This window comes from Passer domesticus, unplaced genomic scaffold, assembly GCF_036417665.1.
Source record: "Passer domesticus isolate bPasDom1 unplaced genomic scaffold, bPasDom1.hap1 HAP1_SCAFFOLD_117, whole genome shotgun sequence".
Classification (NCBI taxonomy): Eukaryota; Metazoa; Chordata; class Aves; order Passeriformes; family Passeridae; genus Passer; species Passer domesticus.
The window spans coordinates 133,614-153,301 of NW_026989915.1; the positions used below are offsets into that span (position 1 = coordinate 133,614).

Sequence of the window (19,688 nt, forward strand, 5' to 3'; positions counted from 1 at the left end):
TAAATGACTGACCAGCCCCAAGCTGCTCTTAAGACTGATTTGATCAAAGGCACTGAAGCTGTGTTGAGTGCAAATTCTCCAGGAAAACAAGCACAGGAACTTGGATAATGTTGGTGGCAAAAGCATATTACAGAATGGTACCAATTCCAGCCTTTATTTTGCCTTCTTTTGCTGCCATGCATCAAACTGTGTCAGACTCATCTCTGACATGGGCTCTTCCAGGATGGGGTGTGCAAGAATGATCCCTCAGCTCATGTGTAGATCTGGTGTGCACCAGGCCAGAGAGGTGACTGTCATCCATAGCCAGCCCCTGTCTGCCAAGAGAACAGGGAGCTGCAGCTCTGAGGAACTCAGGGGTTAGGCAGCAAACAGCCCAAATGCCTAGTTTATATCAGTTACTTGTCAGGAGAATTTACTGTGGAGAAATTTTTATCGTCCTACCCAGAGCTGGAAAAAAAGAACCCTGTCAGTTTGCTTTAGCTGTGAAGAGACTCTTTTCAACAGGTTCCAGCTCTGCTGCTTGTTTCAATTAAAAGCAGAGCCAAACTCTTCTGTCGGTCACATCAAACCAACATAAGTATCAGGAGTCTGTGAAAGACATAAGAGCGTCAACATTATTTTATTTTATAATACTTACAGTCTTCTAATTCAGCCATGGGATAATTAGGCCATCACTGACTATATCAAATAACTGGAAAAAGCACTGGAAAAAAGTTTTTTTACACCTAAGTTTTAAAAACTAATGAATGAATTTCATTAAGAAAACCATGTAGTAAGAATACAGTAATTTAAACTTCTCAAAGCCCTTTGATAATGGAGCCCTGAACCCCAGTCATGTGCAGTGCAGCCTCAGCTGTCCCTTTGAGGCCAGAGAACTCAGGACTGGGATGAGCCTTTGTCCAAAAGTGGCTCCAGGACTGATTGGGAATCAATCCAGAGCAGGGCTCACACAAAGAGCAAAGTCTCAAGGCCAAAGCCGAACCTTCATCACATTGGATTTGTTTTAACATTGATCTGGAGCAAATTTTGCTTCACTGCAACACCACTGTTACCATGAAATTTTACACAAGCTACTAAAAAAGCGCTGTCCTGTCCTGTCCTGAGCTGTGCTGCCCAAATGATGTACAGAAGTTTCTCTACCTCTGCCCTGTGCTCTTAGCCAGGCAGCCTCAGTGGGAGCTGATGTTAAAGGAAAGGGCACATGAGTGAGCTCTTGGCACATGGACCTCAATTATTTTGTCAGGAAATGCACACAGAGCATTTGCCTCCAGCATGCTGTAGAATCTTCAAACTGTCATTCACCAGCTTTCTGATATAAGCAATGTCACGATCCCAAAGCAGAAGGGAGCACAGACCAGACCCATTTCCATGGTGTGCTGGGATCCCCCTGTGTCTTGGGGAACTGGGCACTGCAAGGGGGTCAGGTAAGGCCTTGGCTGCCAGATGTCAGTGGACAAGGCCAAAGCTGCACAGGGGACTGGGGAGCTCTGGAATGGCTCTGGCCACTCTCCACCCTCTTTGCAGGCCTGTGCAACATCCTGGGAGGGGTGGCTGGAGGAACCCAGGGCCCGTGGGGGCTCTCTCCCTCCCACAGAGGAAACCCTCCCAAAAGCCCTGGGCAAAACCATCTCCAGCGCTTCCCAGGGAGCAGGGAGCGCTGTGCCAGGAAAGGGCAGCCAGGCTGCCGGCTCACCTGCTCGCCGCGCTTGCAGCGGAGCAGCCTGGGCAGCCCTGGCAGGCAGGGCCACGGCCAGGAGCAGCAGGAGGAAGAGGCACAGAGCAAGGGCCATGGTGCCTTGCCCTCTGCCAGTCCCGCAGTTCTTGCTGCCACCGCTGTCCTGACACCGCTGTCCCAACGTCAGCACCACTTGTTAAGGACGGATTTGTGGGACATTGTGGTGCTGTAGAACCACAGGGCTCTGTGACCCCAGAGCCTGCTGTGACCTCACAATCCTGCTGTGACCTCACAATCCTTCTGTCACTTCATGGCCTGGCTCGGGATGGATCTCAGGGCTGGACTTTTCCTTTCTGGGGAGGGAGCTTGTCCTGCCTGGCAGTTATGTCCAAGGGCTGGGCCAGTCCCCCCAGTCAAGCTCACTGCTCTGTGTTCTGCACACTGGCCCAGGAGATAACATCCAAGGATTTCTGAGCTCCTCAGGCACTGTCAGTCACAGCCCACAATGCTGAGGAGCAAATGATCTCTGGCTGGAGATGAGTGCCACATTCCCTCCTGTCAGCAGCTTCCCAGCTGGAAGTTTGGCACCTTGGGAGGACCCTGGCTCACACAGCCCTTTTGTTTCATAGGAAAGGTGAAGCCTTTCCTTCACCATTTGCTCTTCATGTGCTATTGAAGGCTCTGCTTCCTCTTGTGGCCCTCAAAGGACACAGTTAGTCAATAACACAGCGGGGGAAACCATCCGAGCTCTTCAATGCTTTGGTATGGCAAAGGAAACCTTGAGGAGCACACGGTGGGTCTGTGCTGCCTGACCAAGCCAGAGGCCTTCCATGATGGAGTGGCTTCCTCAGTGCACAAGGGAAGAGCTACAGATGCCACCACTCTGCACTTCTGTAATGCCCTGGACACATCAGCCCTGCCCAGCATCCTTGTCCCTCGTTTGGTGAGCTGTGGATCTGACGGAGACACTGTTTGGAGTATGAGGCATTGCCTGGCTGGTCACATCCACGGGGTTGTGGACAATGGCTCAGAGGCCCAATGGATGTCAGTGACCAGTGGTGTCCCTCAGGGCGACAGCAAAACCAGCCTGGACACTGGGAACTCAATGTCCTGATGGTGCTGCTGGACAAGAGAGCTGGAGGTGCCTCCCAAACAGAACTGTTCTCATTCCCCAAGTCTTTCAGCCTTGCTCAATTAATGAGCAGCTTTAAAAAATATATATTTTTTTATCCTTTTCCTATGAAGTTTTGGTTAGAAAGAAATTTTATTTTACACAGTTACATTTAGCAAAGACATTAAATAGCAGATGCTTTTAAGATGCCAAATACTGGAACTGCAGCCAATTCCTCCCTGACTGACATTCATGAGTGCCTGCTCTCAGGGAGGAATCAGAAGGGCCTGTCCAGAGGGTGAGAGCAGATGTATGCCCTCTTCTCCAGGATCTGCTTTCCAGCTTTTTTAATGGAATGATCCAGGTTTTCATTGGCGTCTGTGGAGAAAGAGAGAAAAGTCAACTAAGGGACCACAAAGAACTGTTGTAAATTTCTTTCAAGAAGTGTTTTTGAACACAAATGAAAGAGTGTGAGGGCCAGGAAGAAACTGAACATTCTCTATTGAAAAAGATTGGTTATTACAGACTGAGCTTCAGAGAGCCAATGCCCAACTGGTCAGTACTTCCCAAAGAGTCCAAATCCCTCATTTCTATCAGCTACTTGTCAGGAGTATATACATGAAATATAGATATTATATTCCTCAATAAAGAACCCTGGCAGTTGGCTTTAGCTATGAAGTGAAGAGACTCTTTTCAACAGGTTCCAGCTCTGCTGCTTGTTTCAGTTAAAAACAGAGCCAAACTCTTCTGTTGGTCACATCAAACCAACGTAAGTTTCAGGAATCTGTGAAAGACCTAAGAGTGTCAACATTATTTCATTTTATAATATTTACAGTCTTTTAATTCAGCCATGGGATAATTAGGCCATCACTGACTATATCAAATAACTGGAAAAAGCACTGGAAAAGAAGTTTTATTACAACGAAGTTTTAAAAAATATTGAATGAATTTCATCAAGAAAACCATGTAGTAAGAATACAGTAATTTAAACTTCTCAAAGCTCTTTGATAATGGAGCCCTGAACCCCAGTCATGTGCAGTGCAGCCTCAGCTCTCCATTTGAGGCCAGAGAACTGCCAAGGCTCAGGGCTGGGATGAGCCTTTGTCCAAAAGCGGCTCCAAGACTGATTGGGAATCAATCCAGAGCAGGGCTCACACAAAGAGCAAAGTCTCAAGTCGAAAGCCGAACCTTCATCACATTGGATTTGTTTAACACTGATCTGGAGCAAATTTGCCGGACCTGCAACACCACTGTTACCATGAAACTTTACACAAGCTACTAACTAAGCACTGTCCTGTCCTGTCCTGAGCTGTGCTGCCCAAATACTGTTGAGAACTTGCTCTGCCCCTACACTGTGCCCCTGGAGCTGCTCTTGGCCAGGCAGCCTCAGTGGAAGCCAGCACTGGCTGCAGCCCCAGCGGGGCCCCAGGACAAGGCCCAGCAATTAAGAGGCCAGTGGAAGCACTGGGCAGCAGCAGAACCCTCAGCAGACCATTTTGAAAATCATGGAAAATCCCACAGCAGCATGATTCCCAGTCAGGCTACCCGTGCCAAGAGCAGAATTATAAGAAAACTGTGGAGAAAAATCAACAACTGACCGTCTGAGCTCGTACAGCTTGCGAATGCCAAGGTAGCAGCCTATCAGCACAAGTGGCACAGTGAACACTGTCACCACCGTGCCTAACATGCAGGACCTGCGCGCATCCTGGGGACAAATAATTCTTGGGAGGCGCACTGGATCTGGGGCATATATTCCTGTTTCATTGATAACGTCTGTGGGAGCAATGGGGAGCGTGAGCCCGTGCTGTGCTGCACTGCTGAGCTGGCAGCACGGTGGATACGGGCAGGACGTTCTCTGTTTCCCCCAGAGCTGGGGCCTGCAGGCACCTTGCCGGCCCTGGGAAAAGGCTGTGCCAGCCAACAAAGCCCAGCAGGCCGGGAGGAGAGCCCAGGGGCAGCGCAGCTGCTTGGGCAGTGGCTGCTGCCAGGGACACGGGCCAAAGCCATCCCTGAGCAGCCACTGCCACCCCTGGCCCTCCCTAACAAATTCTAGGTTACATCTGTGAATTGCATGCTACACTTTCCTTCATGTTTTTCCCAATACCAGGAAGTTTCTATATATAGTAATGCCCTTGAGAATCTCTGATTATTTTCAGGTTTTATTTTCTTTTTTTTTTTTTTTTTTTAATTGAGACAGATGAAACAGCCTTATTGGTTTTAGTTTTGGCAGGTCTGGTTTTTTTCTCTGCATGATGGTTTACTTATTATCTACATTTAAGCTTCTTTTTATTTATGGGTTTTTTGTTCCCCAAGCAATTATTTTGACAGTCTTTTGTTCACTTCTTACTTAATGTTCCATAGATGAATAGTTTGGACTCTCTTTTTATAGGAATATAAAGATCTCAGAAAGCTGTATTTCTAATTTTGATAACATTCTCTCTAGTAATATGTGTCCAACCCTTTTCTTGAGTCAGTATCGCCGTGTGAGTGGTCAGCAACACCTGAAAGGGACCTTCAAACTTAGGCATTAGAAGCGTATTGTTCCATGATTTAATTAGTACGCAATCCCCAGGATGAATATCATGAACATTTATATCATGAGGAGAGGTTTGAGGTATATATCCCTTTTTTCTGAGGGCTTCTAACGTTTTCCCAATTGCTCCTAAATACTTCCATGTAGCTTCTTCTCCATCTAGATAATTTCCAGTACTGTAGGGGGACAATAAGAAGGGAAGCCCAAACATCATCTCACAGGGGGAGACCCCTATGTCTGCTCGGGGTCTTGTTCTAATACGTAATAAGGCTAAGGGCAAGCACTTTAGCCAATTTAATTTGGTCTCAGATATTAACTTTGTCAACACATTTTTAAGTGTTTTATTCATCCTTTCAACTCTGCCCGGGCTCTGGGGATGCCATGGAGTATGTAGTCTCCATTTCATCTCCAAGGCTTCAATTATTCGTTGTAAGGCCTGAGCAGCAAAGTGAGGCCCTCTATCAGAATCAATCGTGTTTACTAAACCATACCGGGGAATGATTTCTTCCAGGATTATCTTTGCAACCACTTCTGCAGTTTCCTTTTTGGTGGGGAAAGCTTCCACCCAATGGGTGAGGTGATCTACTATTACCAATAGATGCTTATATCCCTGTGCTAGGGGCATTTCAGTGAAATCTGTCTGTATGTTTTGGAATGGTCTTAAAGCCAATTCTCTTCCCCCAGGTTCTATTCTTCTCATTACTTTTTGATTAACTTTTTGACAGATTACACACCCTTTGGTTATTGTCCTAGCTAATTCATACACTCCGATGCATATGTTTTCTCTCAAGAAGTGGTTGCATAGTCCCTGGATTCCCCAATGTGTTAATTCGTGGATTTCTGTTAATACCTTCCGTGCTAATGCCTGGTTTAGAAACCTCCTCCCATCTTGAGTTAACCATTCACCACGTTCCCCTTGGTGTAATTTCAATTCCTCTATCGCCTTTCGTTCCTTCTCACTAAAGATTGGCCTTACTTCGTCTTCTTGTTGTCTGGCTTTCCTTTCTAGCTTGAAGATCTTAATTGGTTCTCCTATTTCTAAGGCTGCCTCCTTAGCCTTTTGGTCAGCAAGTTTGTTTCCTTTTATTTCAAAATTATCTCCTTTCTGGTGTCCTTTTATGTGCACTATTGCTATTTCTGTTGGCTTTTGTAAAGATTTTAATACTAACTTTATTAGTTCTGTATGTACTAGATTTTTCCCTTTAGAATTTAAATATCCACGCTCTTCCCAGATTTTGCCAAATGTGTGTACGATGCCAAATGCATATTGCGAGTCAGTATATATAGTGCCGCTATCTTTTTCTAACAGATCTAGTCCTCTTTTTAATGCAAATACTTCGCAGCACTGTGCTGACCAATTCAAAGACAGCTTCCCCTTTTCTACAACTTCCATATTTTTACCATCTATTATCGCATACCCAGAAGCTCTTTTCCCAGAGACTACTCTAGAGGAGCCATCTGTGAACAAGACTCTCCCATAAGGTAAGGGTACATCCCCAAGATCTTCTCTCACCTTTGTTTGCATGTGTATTAACTCTAGGCAATCATGCTCTAAATTGTCCATGGGTTCTCCCAAAAGAAATTGGGCAGGATTAAGGCACTTAGAGGTAGCAAGGTCCAGATTCTTAGTATCTATCAGGATGATCTCATATTTTAAAATCCTAGAATCCGTGAGCCACTGTTGGGCCCTTTGGCTAAGAACAGTTCTGATATCATGCGGTGTATGCACTTTAATTTTTCCTTGTAATGTTAATTTCTGGGCCTCTTCAATCAAGACTGCTGCAGCTGCAATCACTTGCAGGCAAGTTGGCCACCCCAGGGCTACAGGATCTAGTAATTTGGACAGAAATGCTACAGGTTTTCGTGATCCTCCCCATTCTTGGGTAAGTACCCCATAGGAGATTCCTTCTTCTGCACTTACAAATAGATCAAATTCCTTACTAAGATCGGGCAAACTTAGTACAGGGGCTGAAGATAATTTATTCTTTAGGTCTTGTAATTGCCGGTCATCATCTATTGTCCATTTGATTGGTTCTTGATCTATTTATTATACAAAAATTTTACTCTCTGCGTGTAATTATCTATCCACAATTTACAATACCCAAATAATCCCAGGAGTTTTCTCACATCCCTCTTAGTTTTTGGAGCTGGGATAGAAAGAATTCCTGTAATTCTTTCAGAACTTAATTTCTTATACCCCCTTCCAATCACATGTCCTAAATAGGTGACTTCCGATTCTACAAATTGCAACTTATCTCGCGATACCTTCAGCCCCTTTTCCCCTAGAAAATTTAATAGTTGTATACTGGCAATTCTGACTTCGCTTTCCTGTTCCCCAGAGATTAATAAATCATCTACATATTGCAACAATTTTATTTCTCTGTTAAGATGGAATTGATTTAATAGTTCTTCTAGTGCCTGCCCAAACAGGTTAGGGCGTGTCCACCTTAACTGCATTTTCCGGTTTCTATCTGGATGTTCCCACTCAAATGCAAACCAATCCCGGCAATCCTCTGCCAAGGGACAAGACCAAAAAGCATCCTTTAGGTCTATGATAGTAAACCAAGCATGTTCTCTCGGGGTTTGACTTAGCAACGTGTAAGGATTAGGCACTACTGGGTATCTTGCAATAGTCTTCTTATTTACCTCTCTCAGATCTTGGACTAACCTATATTTTCCTTCGGTCTTTTTAATGGCTAGTATGGGGGTATTATGAGGGGACATGCAGGGTTCGAGGATGCCTTCCTTTAATAGGTGTTCAACCACGGGTGCCAGTCCCTTCCTTCCTTCTGATGATATAGTGTATTGCTTTACCCGTATGGGAGGAATGTCTTTTTGCATTTCTACCTTTATTGGTGGAATGTTTAAATATCCATATTTTCCCTCTTCAGCCCACACCGCGGGGTGAATCTCCTCTAAGTCCTTTTGAGTTAACCTCATGAGTCTAACGACCATCTTTCCATTATCTGGTACAATGCCCACTCCCAACAGGACATGTAAATCTCTTCCCAACAAATTGGTTTCTAGTCTTGGCAAATAGATAATATCCACTATACCTTGTCTCGAATTTCCTTTTATTTCTACATTTTCAACAACTGGTGCTGAAAACGGTTTCCCTTCTGCTCCTAATATTTCGCAGATCTTATTTCCAGGAGTCATCCCCATTGGCAGCTTATTAATACTTGATCTATCAGCTCCTGTATCCACAAGGAACTCAAAGTCTTCATCTTGGGGACCCACATTAAAATTTACCAGGGGCTCTTCCTGGTGTCTTATTGGATCCCCTAATAGATAAAGCCCCTGACACCCCTAGTCATCACCCCTCAAAACCCGTTCTAATGCTTCCTGTTCTTGCGCAATTGCTTCATCTAGTCACAATTTCTTGCAGTATCTCCTAAAGTGTCCAACCTCCCCGCAATAATAGCATGTTCTATCACTGGGTACTCCTTCTATCTTCCTTGGTCTTTCCCCATCCTTTCTAAATCCTGGCTTTTCCCAATATCATCCCACTGACGGAAGTGGCTTGTTTTCGTCTATTCCCGGGGACCGTACCGGTGGATTACTATCCGCCCCGACGCTTTCCCGAGCCACCGCTACCATTATTTTAGCTTTTGACTTGGCCTTTTCCTCTTCCTTCCTTAAGTAAACCTTCAGAGCCTCTTTTAGCAAGTCATTTATACATTTGTCTTGCCAATCCTCAATTTTTTCCAACTTTCTTCTAATGTCGGGCCAAGGTTTGGTAACGAACTGCACTTTTAAAAGTACTTGTCCTTCTGGACTATCGGGATCTATATTAGAGTATAGCTGAAAATTCCTCCTCAGTCTAGTAAGCCAACTTGCTGGAGTCTCATCTTTCTCTTGAGCACCCTCAAAAGCCAATTTGGTGTTACTACTACGAGGGACAGACTCCTTTATACCTTTAATTATCAGAGACCTGTAATCTCTCATATTCCTCCTGCCCTCCTCTCGATTTGGATCCCATCCTGGATGTACTAATGGCATCTTAAGGTCTCCAGGGGGTCCAACTCTATTCTCCTTCTCCCAAATCCTTATTCCCGCTGCTCTGATCATCCTGACCTCCTCAGGACAAAACAAGATATTGAGTATAGAATTGAGTTCTCCCCAGGTGTAAATACCAAGTGGACCAAGGAACTGGTCCACTTGGTTTGAAATGCCCACTGGGTCTTCTACTAAATTTCCTAACTCTTTCTTGAAACCTCTGACTTCCGAAGCTGTGAGTGGTGCATTTACAAATCCTACCCCTCCTATCATCCCACTCATTGGGACTTCCCTGAGAGGCATCATTTTTTCAGGTTTCGATGTCTTTGACCTAGTGTTACACCAAGGGCCTTCAATACTATGGTCAGTTTGGGTGGTCACCTGGGAAACAAGAGTCTTGTTCGTTACTGGACAAAGGGGACGAACTCAGTTTCCAATTGGCGGGTGATAAAGGAATAGATATGGGTGAGGAGGAAGGAGGTAAATTCATGGTATTAACATCAGGAGCTATATTTGGGGATAATAATGGAGGATGTACAGAGGGTGGCATACATGTATCACGACTGGGGGAGGATGAAAGAATAACCATAGGGACAGATGAGGGCTCAGGTCTAGGGTTAGGAATGTTGGAAGGAGGTGAAGTTAAAGGAGCGTTTGAGGATGAGGGATAGATTGTAGGAGGGACTAAATTTGCTGCTGGAAGAGTAGGTACCGGATTGGGATCTGGCCTAGAAGCGTTAGGAGGAGGTGGCAGTGGAATTACTGTTGGGGGAGCAGGTATGGAATTGGGGTTTAGGACTGGGTAAATTGGAGGAGGAGGTGGTAGGTGATCTAGGGGATCCCAGGTCTTAGTGACTCTTTGTTCCCCTTCACTTTCCTCCTTATCTTCTTCTCTTTTTTTAATTTACAGATCTTCATGCTCCCTTCACTCACAACCCCACCCTGCCAACAGGCAGCATATGTTAGTTGTTCTATATCGGGATTCTCCTGAGTTCGCAAAAACTGGTTCAGTTGGGAACACATCCATGGATCATGAGTTCCATACCATGGCCACCTTCCTTGTAATTTCAGCTTTGGCCAAATCTCTGTACAATAATAAATCATTCTAACTTGGTCAAGGGTTTTAGTGGCTTCTTGAGAATCCCAATGGTCTAATAACTGTCCAAGTGGACTATCTAACAGAATACTCTTTATCTTCCTCTTTCCTTTGAAAGGGATCCCTGTTTTACTAACACACTGACCCATCCTTAAATAAATAAACTAAGATCCCAAATGTGCCCCTACCCAAACGGAAATTTACTGACAGGCAACACAAATCTACAAGTAAATCAAGTATTTTTCGTTTTTTTTTTTCAACTGAATAAATAACTTTAACTTAAACCTTTCTTCCCCTCTTTTTATAACTTATACCCTTTCTCGATCACTCTCCCTCTCACTCTCTCTCTCTCTTTTACCCAGGTAAACTAACTGCATTCACACCACCTAAATGTACCCCCGCGCCTCGCCTCTACCCTAGAGACTCTTGAGCACCCTTTTCAACGCAGCCAGGGTCCCTAGTATTAGAATCCCCTCCCTGGGCACCAGGACCTTCCCTTGTCTAGCCACCTGCCAAGCTGGACCTCAAGTCCTAACCCCGGACTAGACTGTCCTGTTCTAATACCGTATCTGCCTTCCTCACTTTTTTGAACGGAGGTAGGAAGGTTCCAGGAGACTCCATGGAGTTACCCGGGGGTATCCCTTCCCAGAATCTGGGATCAACCCAAGCGGGGCCTGACCCCTTTGCCGTCCACCATCCAGCTTGGCTATCCCTCCCCAGCAGAATAGCCTAGGCGAAAGGGATGTGTGCAAGAATGTGTGGTGCCTGTCCTTGCCTTAACCTGAAGACTCCCCACCCCAGTGCTCTAGGGCCGTGGGTTCACGATTTCCTCCCTGAAATCGCGGCAGCACACCACCTACAGTACATCCGGCCCGGTCCTGGGAAGCGAGGACCCTCGTGGGCACCTGGTACTGGCAGTGCCTGGGGGCACCCTGTGATGCGTGTGATTCACTCAATATCTAGGCACTCCACATGTCCGGACCTACCTAGACTGCAGTGGTCTTACCAAGGGAGACCAGGCCCTGATGCCTGCCACTCACACCTGGCTATCTCCTGCACGCCCAGGAGGGAGCCTACACTATCCCCAGGAGATGCCTCACTCAGCAGTACCTCTCGCTTCCCCCCGTTCCTGGCCGGCCCCCTGGCGGGAGTCCGGAACTGCGGTACTAGGGGGTCCTCACTCGCTTCGAGGGTCCGGGCTGCCGGCCCTCGTCTCACTCACACACCAATCGCATGCCTCCTACGCCTGCCGCCGGGATTACTTACTCCTCCAGCGCTCCTTGATGTCGCTGGTCCCAGACTGATCTTTTGGGTCCGAGTAGCCAGCTGTCCTGGAGGTCCAGGGCGGGCGGCCGTCCCGTTCCTGGTGTCCTCTTCAGGCGTGGCTATCCCGGACAAGTCCCCAACTGAAATGAATCAGGCAGGAGATCTTTCTCCTTTTTAGTGCCTTTATTAAATGATCAGCTCTGGGTGGGGGCCGGAGGGGTCGCGCACACCCCCACTGCTCCCGGTAGCGACGCAGAGGAGGAGGTGACGCAGTTTTGCTGCACAGCAGAACTGGGGCTTCCGTCCTCACAAGCGTGCCTAGGAAGTCTACTGCCTCGCTCAAAGTCTAGGGTTCTCACTCTGACTCTGTTCTGTTGAGGTTACAGTGATTTTTAAAACCTCACTAATTGAATAGGAGTACTTTTTGCCAGCAGAGCCATTCACTTAGTTTCTTGAATTTTGGTTTAGTTTTTCGGTTTCAGGGTCTTTAGTCAGATTCCCTTGACTTGCCCTTGATTTGCATATTTCCCAGGGAGGTTTCCTCGGCGCCATTTTAGAGAGCAGTGGAGGCAGCACTTGACAGAGGTAACAATGGTAGGTGTGAAATGCGGGGATTAACAGTGGAGGTAACTAACAGGTTTAACCTTGTAACAATAACTTTGCTTATTCCAACTTCAGGTCAACAGTAACATGAAAGGTTTTACATTTTAACAACAACATAATTAACACACTTAATTTATTACAACTTCACATTAACAGTAACACTTTCAATGGCCTTAACTTATAAAATTGTCCATCACAACTTCATTCATCTGTTCCTTTGATTCCCACAGGAGTTTTTGGACTACCTGGACAGCGTGTACATACTTTCTTTGTTTGTTCCCCCTGGAGTTATTGACTCTGACTCATAGTGTGGACCCTCCAGCTGCCCTGTGTAGTCCCAGCCAGGAGCCATGTAGCCCAACTCACCTTCTCCCCAGCAGCACCCTTATCTGCACAGCTGATAGCAGAAAAGAGGAGGTGGTTTTTGTTCTACAGGAATCCCACAGATTTTGTGGACACAATGTATTATAGCTGAGCGTCCAGCATACCAGTGCGAAGTGCCTCTGAAAGGTGAGGACATAGTCCTGATGGGACTTATTGATACTGGAGCTGATGTGACTGTTGTCTCAAAAAGCCAATGGCCCAGTGAGTGGCCACTAATGACTGTGCCTCAGGTACTCCCAGGCATGGGTGGGAGTCATGAAAGCCTGCAAAGCCAACACAGTGCACGTTATAGGGCGGGATGGGTGGATCGCCACAGTTGCACTTTGTGTGCTGTCTGTCCCCATGGTTTTGTGGGGGAGGGATGTGTTAACACAGTGGGGAATTTTTAGGCATTCAGATTTCGTACAGGAGTCATTTGGGACATTCAACACCCCCACAATGGTCCCTGGCTGAAGTGCCCCAGGCACTTTGAAGCATTGGAAGGAGCAGCCCAGCTATCAAAAGCCACAGTTCAGACAGATCTAAAGCCCTGAGGGACACCTAGCCCTGGTCAAATTTCCAGTTACTTGCCTTGTTTTTTAGCAATGTCTTTTGTTGTGAATTTTTTGGTACAACTATTCAGTACTATGTAACTACACCTCTTTTCGGTTTAGCCTTCAGTGTTTATATGCCATTGCTCTTACTAAGCCAAACTTAAACCTATCCTACAAGCAATCTTTAAAGCTGCTGCAGGGCATGTACCCCCCCCCACCCCCCGCCCCACCTGGCACCAGCCAGTGTTGAGATTTATCTTCTAATTTTAGTAACTTGTGATTTGTGATTTTTAATAGGATTGTTACTAGAAGAATTCAAAGGTGTTGGTATAGAGGTGGAGGTTTCTCTACATATTAGTAACATAGCAAAACTACATAGTTCACTAAGAGGAATTAGAGAATTTTAAAGTCAAGATTCTTTAGCTCATATTCAAGACAAACCTTGAATTTTACCTGTAGTGATTTTTCCAGACTTAACTCCATTGTCAGCTTTACTAAGTGCTTGCTTTTTACTCCATAGTTCTAACAAGGTAATTTTATTATAAAGATATCAGTACAGTTGTTTATTTGAATGTTGTTTATTTTGATGTTTAACTGTTAGATGAGAAATTTTCACTAACCTTTGTATAATAATAGAGTTTAAATAAGTTAATTCTTGTTAAGATTGATCTTTGTTTAGTCTCGGTGATGTTAACTTTAAGTTCTTTTAGAGATACTTTATTAAGGTTAAGTTTTAGTGAAGCTGATTTTAAGTTTTGTTGAAGCATACCTGTTTGAGCCATAAGATATAATTCCTTTGCTATACAAGTGAATGACATAAAGTCTGAATGAATTTTTGTCAACATTTGCTCATTTAAACTACAAGATAACGCTATTTTGTTATAGAAATAAGAACAATTTTTGCTATTTTATTTTTTATAAGTAATACTAAAGAATGATAAACAATTCCATATTATGACCATTATTAGTTATGAGTTATTGAATGCTTTCTTTTTTACTTTTTTGCTTTAATGTCATATATGCAAAAATGTCTAGGAAAATATAACCTCAATTTCATAAGACAGTTTCTCTTGATCTATTAGTCACCCTGATTATGTTATTAATCTTATGGTGTGAATTCACTGTCTTTTTATAGCAATCATTACTTTTTTCATTTGCTATTTGTCTGTGGTACCATTGACTAAGTAACCATAAATCAGAAAGCCAGCTACTTCACAAACCTTCATTTATGGCTATACAGCTATTTATAAGACATATAGTACTTTTCTAACTACTAGTACTAAGAGGTTATTAAAATATATTAAAAAGACTCTTCCAGTTAAAAGCCTGGACCCTGGCCAAGTCCTGATCTTAACTAGTAGAGAAAATTTTCTCCACCAAAATTATATTCAAATAATTTTGACTTAACAAATTTGGGCTTATAACAGCTACACCTCCTTTTAAAGTGAACTTAGAAATCTTACCCGGGAATGATTTTCCAAGCCATCACTTTAAAAAATAAAGCTTGCCAATTACTACAGACTCTAAGTAATAGTACAATACTTAAGAAATTGATAATGTATTGTTTGAAATCACCATTTATTTTTCATCTATTTATCAACAGATACTGATTGTATCTATTCTCTGATTTATTTTTACTTAGTATAAGTTTATTGCTTTATTACATATTGTTATGCTTTTGTGTGATCTTCATGCTCATAATGAGAAGCACATGTGTTGTTAAAAACCAAAATATTAGGGAGGAATATAGCCTCTCCAGAATTTTATGCTAACATTTACACTAAAAATTTTTGAAAGAAACCAAATCATATCAAATTGGATCCCTTGCCCTCCTGAAACACCCTTGGTGGAGCCCCAAGAATTAGAATTCCTGGGTTCTGTGAAACTGGATTTTTGTGTTAATTTTAAATACACAGGAGGGAATGAGTCTAAACATCTTTCTCCCAATCACCCTGTGTATAAGAATCAAACTTTTGATACAATTACACTTCTGGCAGCCTTTCTAAATCCAGTAGTCCGGCTGCCATCAGGAATGTTTTTAGTTTTTAAAGATAAAGCGTGATGAGCCTTTAAGTGGCTGGAGTTTTTAAACTAAAAGATTCCTTTTAGGATAGGTATGTATGTGGTAATTTTAATAATTATTGTATCAATCATCATACTTTTCAATGTGTGCAGAGATTAATTAACAAGGCCACTAAAATAGTATTTTTGGTCGAAAGGAAAGGGGGAGATATTGCAATGTTGGGGGACACAAGACAAATTATGGACTTTGGGCCTGGTTAACAAAAGAGATTTGATAACAGGATGCCTTGGCAAAAGCAAACGGAACTTTGAAAGTTAGACTTAGATTGCAAGAAGATTAAATCAAACAGGTTTATCAGAAAAAGAAAATCCCATTAAACTCTGCAAGCAAGAGATGTTGTGACATGTAAAAGTTTGTGTATGTGATTTTAACCTAATCATTGTAGTACCCATTACTAGTCTCCCTGCAATAATATGTAAGTGTTTGTATCCCACAATAGAATTGGATTCTGATCACCAAGTCAGTCTTCCCCGTCTCTCTCCATCACTGACAGGTGTCAGGTTGTATTCTGACTCCGGCAGTGTTGTTTTGTATTATCACATTATTTATTTGATTTTTATTTTCTTCCCTAATAAAGAACTGTTATTTCTGCTCCCATATCTTTGCCTGAGAGGCCCCCTTAATTTCAAAACTATAACAATTTGTAAGGAGGGGTTTTACATTTTCCATTTCAGAGGAGGCTCCTGCCTTCCTTAGCAGACACCTGTCTTTTCAAACCAAGACACATTTTAAAAGTTAAAAGTCATCTATTAAATCACTAACTAAATGTCTATCTTTTACAAGGGGAAAAGGGTGAATTGCTTGCACTGTTATTCATGTCTAAAATTTCCGTGCACTAGATATTAGTAAAAGTTTGTTTTTAAAGTATAATTACAAAAAGCCTCCTCCAACCAAGCTCATGATCCTGATCAAGCCATGAACTTGGCTGGTAAAGAAAACTATATTATTAAACCTAGGTGCTCTTTTTCCATTGAGAGAAATTAAAAAAGCCTCATCCAGAAGAGGTTTTTTTCAAGTTCTCATCATGAAGAAGAGACCCAAGCAGAGCTCAAAACCCATGTTTTGTCCTTATTTTTATTTATAATACAAAGAAAAAGGGGGAAACGGGTTTTCATGAAGGTACACTGGCATCTTTGAATCTTAAGTAAATAATATAACAGTAAAATAACCCTATGATATTCATCTGCCTAAAATACACTTCAGTAGACACTGGAAACCACAGACAAGCATCCTGAAGTCTACCTACCTCATGGACAGCTCACATAAGAACTTCATTTGTTTACAATCTATTCCTAAAAATATTAGACCACATCCTATTGTAACTGGTCCTGTTAAAAAAGCTGTCTCCCACTTTCTTCAAAGCCACTCTGAAATTTTGGAAAGTGGAGCTAAAGTCTTCCTGGGGCCTGCTCTTCACAAAGCTGAATAACTCCATGTCCCTCCACATTTCCTGAGAGGACAGCATTGCTGGCTGGGGGTCTGTGTCAATCCATGAACTGGACAGGAATGCTGAGGAACGTGCCTCGAGCTGTTTGTTTTCCAGCTGTTTGGTTTCCACTCTCATTACATGGTTATGAAAATGGAAAGATGCCAGCAGCTCACATCCCTGGCAGCACACAAAAACCTAATGTTACCTTACCTTAAAAAGGTAAACTTTTTGACCAATCCCACAAAGCAAAAGCATATTAACAGTAGTTCTATCCAACCCCTAGAAGCACAGGTACCTTCGGTTAAAACAATGCTTGCTTATTTGGAATACAATACCTGTTTGCAAGCCTTAAGGTAGAATGGACTGAGCTCCATTATTAAGCTTAGAAGTTCCTAATATCTCACTAGATATACTTTTCTCTAGCTTAGGGAGTTTTTCTAGCCAAGCGTTAATACAAAGACCATTGTTCTATTTGTCCTTACTTTTTTACATCTTATGTAATTTTGCTGTTGACTTATCTTATGGCTGCTGCTTAGCTCTAATCACAGTTCTGATGTCTTTGAACCCTGTCTTTTGCAGCTTTCCCCAAACCTTCTGATTTTAAGGATTCCCACAATTCTCCCTCTCTGTCTGACTAAAAAAACCCTTCCATAACCGTGTCGTTTATTAACTACCTTGCATTTCATAGCTTTACTATAGTATATCTGCTTATTACTTGCTTAAAACATCCTTTTTGCTCACCTTAAGCCTTGCTATTTTTCAACACAGCAATTTTAATGCTGTGGAAGTCCAGTCAGTTCAAAGGGCATAAATCATGTCTCATTGCAATTACAAGTCATTGTTCAAAAAAGTCTCACCTGTTCCAAGGTCTTAATTCAAAACTTTTGTCCATGTCAATACCTTCATCCACCATCTCTGTGAGATTTCAAGAACTCTCTGTGAATCCTATGTCTCTTACATGCTAAACACTTCTTTGATAGTTTTATCCATCATTTGTGACACACACTGAGGCGTGCAAGTTATTACTCCAGTATCACTACCAAAACACCCAACACATATAGACCTATCTTACAAAGTTCTCTTTGCCAAGGTGCAAAGCTCCATCCTAGGAACAAATCATCTAACCAGGACCCACCATCTTCTTTAATTTCAGCTGTCAAATCTTTCAGCTTTTGTATACTTTTGTGGATGGATTCAGAATGATGAGACAGGTTCATGCAAGACAATCCACAAATTCCTCACAACCATGTCCATGTGCCAGGAAAAAAAAAATCAACAGCTGCTCTATTTCAAAGGGTAGCATGCCCAACACTGTTATCATCTGTTAGCATATCACTGATTGCAGTGGATGTGGCATTAGTTTGTTAAATGTTTGTTAAACAATTAAAACCAACCAACATCAGTGTATCATTCAATTTTGCTCCATTCTTTTCGTGAGCTAATTTTTGACAAAAGATCCTCCCATATCCTCCTCAATTAAAAAACTTTGCTTTTGACCTTTAATAAAAATTTCACCTTTGAAAACCCAGTAGAGGGGATCTATAACATCACAAAACAAAAACCACACTTTTGCCAAAAGAGCTCTACAAAACCAACAATTGACACATTTATAAACAGCATAAAATCAGAGTTTGCAGGTCACAGCAAGGAACAAGGAATGTCAGGTGTGACCCGTGATCCCTCTGTTCAGCTCACGTCTGCGTACTTGCTTCTACGGTCTTGGACTCATCAACACCTTCTGGGGTGTGATATGGTTTGATGCTTTTCACTGGGACCCACTTAATTCCTGCACCTGTAGAGACAGAAGCATACCCTTTGCCCCAAGTGGTTAATCAGAAAGGACCTTCAATTTGTCCTGTCCCAGGGTTTCTAATTAAAACAGGGGAATTTTCTTTTCGTTTTGCCTGAGTGTTATTTGAAAAATGCCTAAAAATTGGTGGATCAGGTTCTGCAACAGAGCAGTTCAAGCAATTAAAAATATATAAAGCTTTGTTCAACCTCATCTGTGATATGACCTCTACTCCCCGCTTTTGCTGATCAACAATACATTTTAATGTCTGATGTGTCATCTCAACAATTGCTTGACTTGTGGGAGAATGAGGGATAACAAAGATGTGACGAACAGTCCAATCCTTTAAAAATGTGGCCAATTTTTGAGATATATATGCGGGACCATCACCGTTTTTTACTTCCTGGGGCACACCCAAGGAAGCAAAAGCTTGCAAAAAATGTTGACAAGCACGATTACCTGTTTCACCGGTGTGAAGAGAAGCAAAAACTGCACCAGACAACATACCCACTGAAACATGAGTATTTTTAAATTTACCAAAGGAAAGGTATTTAGTGATATCCATTTGCCACAACTGCAGGCTCTGCAAACACCGCGGGTTGACCTCTCCTGTAGAAACAGGAGGCTGCACAAGCTGGCAGTCAGGGCAAGTACTGATGATAGCTTTAGCCTGACTTTTAGAAATTTGAAACGTTTGCACAAGTGCTGGTGCATTACAGTGAAAAAAGGCATGACTCAGTTTTGCTTGTTCAAAGATGTTTGCAAAGTGTTTGAAATACCCATTCCCAGTTTGTCTGCTCTCACGTTTCCTTCTACTAAAAATGCAGGAAGTGAAGAATGAGCCCTGATGTGAGAAACAAAATATGGATTAGTTCTATATTGCAATGATGTATAAAGACAGGAAAGCCAACAATATAAAGTGTCATTACTAACATCCTTTAGAACTGATCTTTCTAATCTTTTAACCACATTAGCAACAGAATCTCTGATTAAATTAAAAGGTTGTGGGAAGAGCTGAAAAGCCTGAATCACAGCAGCAAGCTCAACAATCTGAGGAGATCCTTCTATTATTTGAAAAATTGATTCCCAAGTTTTAGATGTTTGGTTCAACCAAATTACAACTTGTGACTTTTTCCAGATCCATCAGTGAAGAGAGTTATTGCGTTTAAAGTTTCCTCACTTAACAT

General features: G+C 42.8%; 1 long non-coding RNA gene across 2 annotated transcripts; it reads left to right on the forward strand.

Annotated features, from left to right (window-relative positions):
- Window positions 1-4,864: 4,864 nt before the first annotated feature.
- LOC135291787 (uncharacterized) lies at window positions 4,865-18,586 on the forward strand. 2 transcript variants are annotated; one of them, XR_010354492.1, is made up of 4 exons: window positions 4,865-5,400; window positions 6,629-6,801; window positions 12,213-12,274; window positions 12,514-18,586. It is a non-coding gene; the product is annotated as an uncharacterized LOC135291787 (long non-coding RNA). The 2 variants fall into 2 exon arrangements; XR_010354491.1 differs by having other exon boundaries at window positions 4,869-6,801.
- Window positions 18,587-19,688: the final 1,102 nt, after the last annotated feature.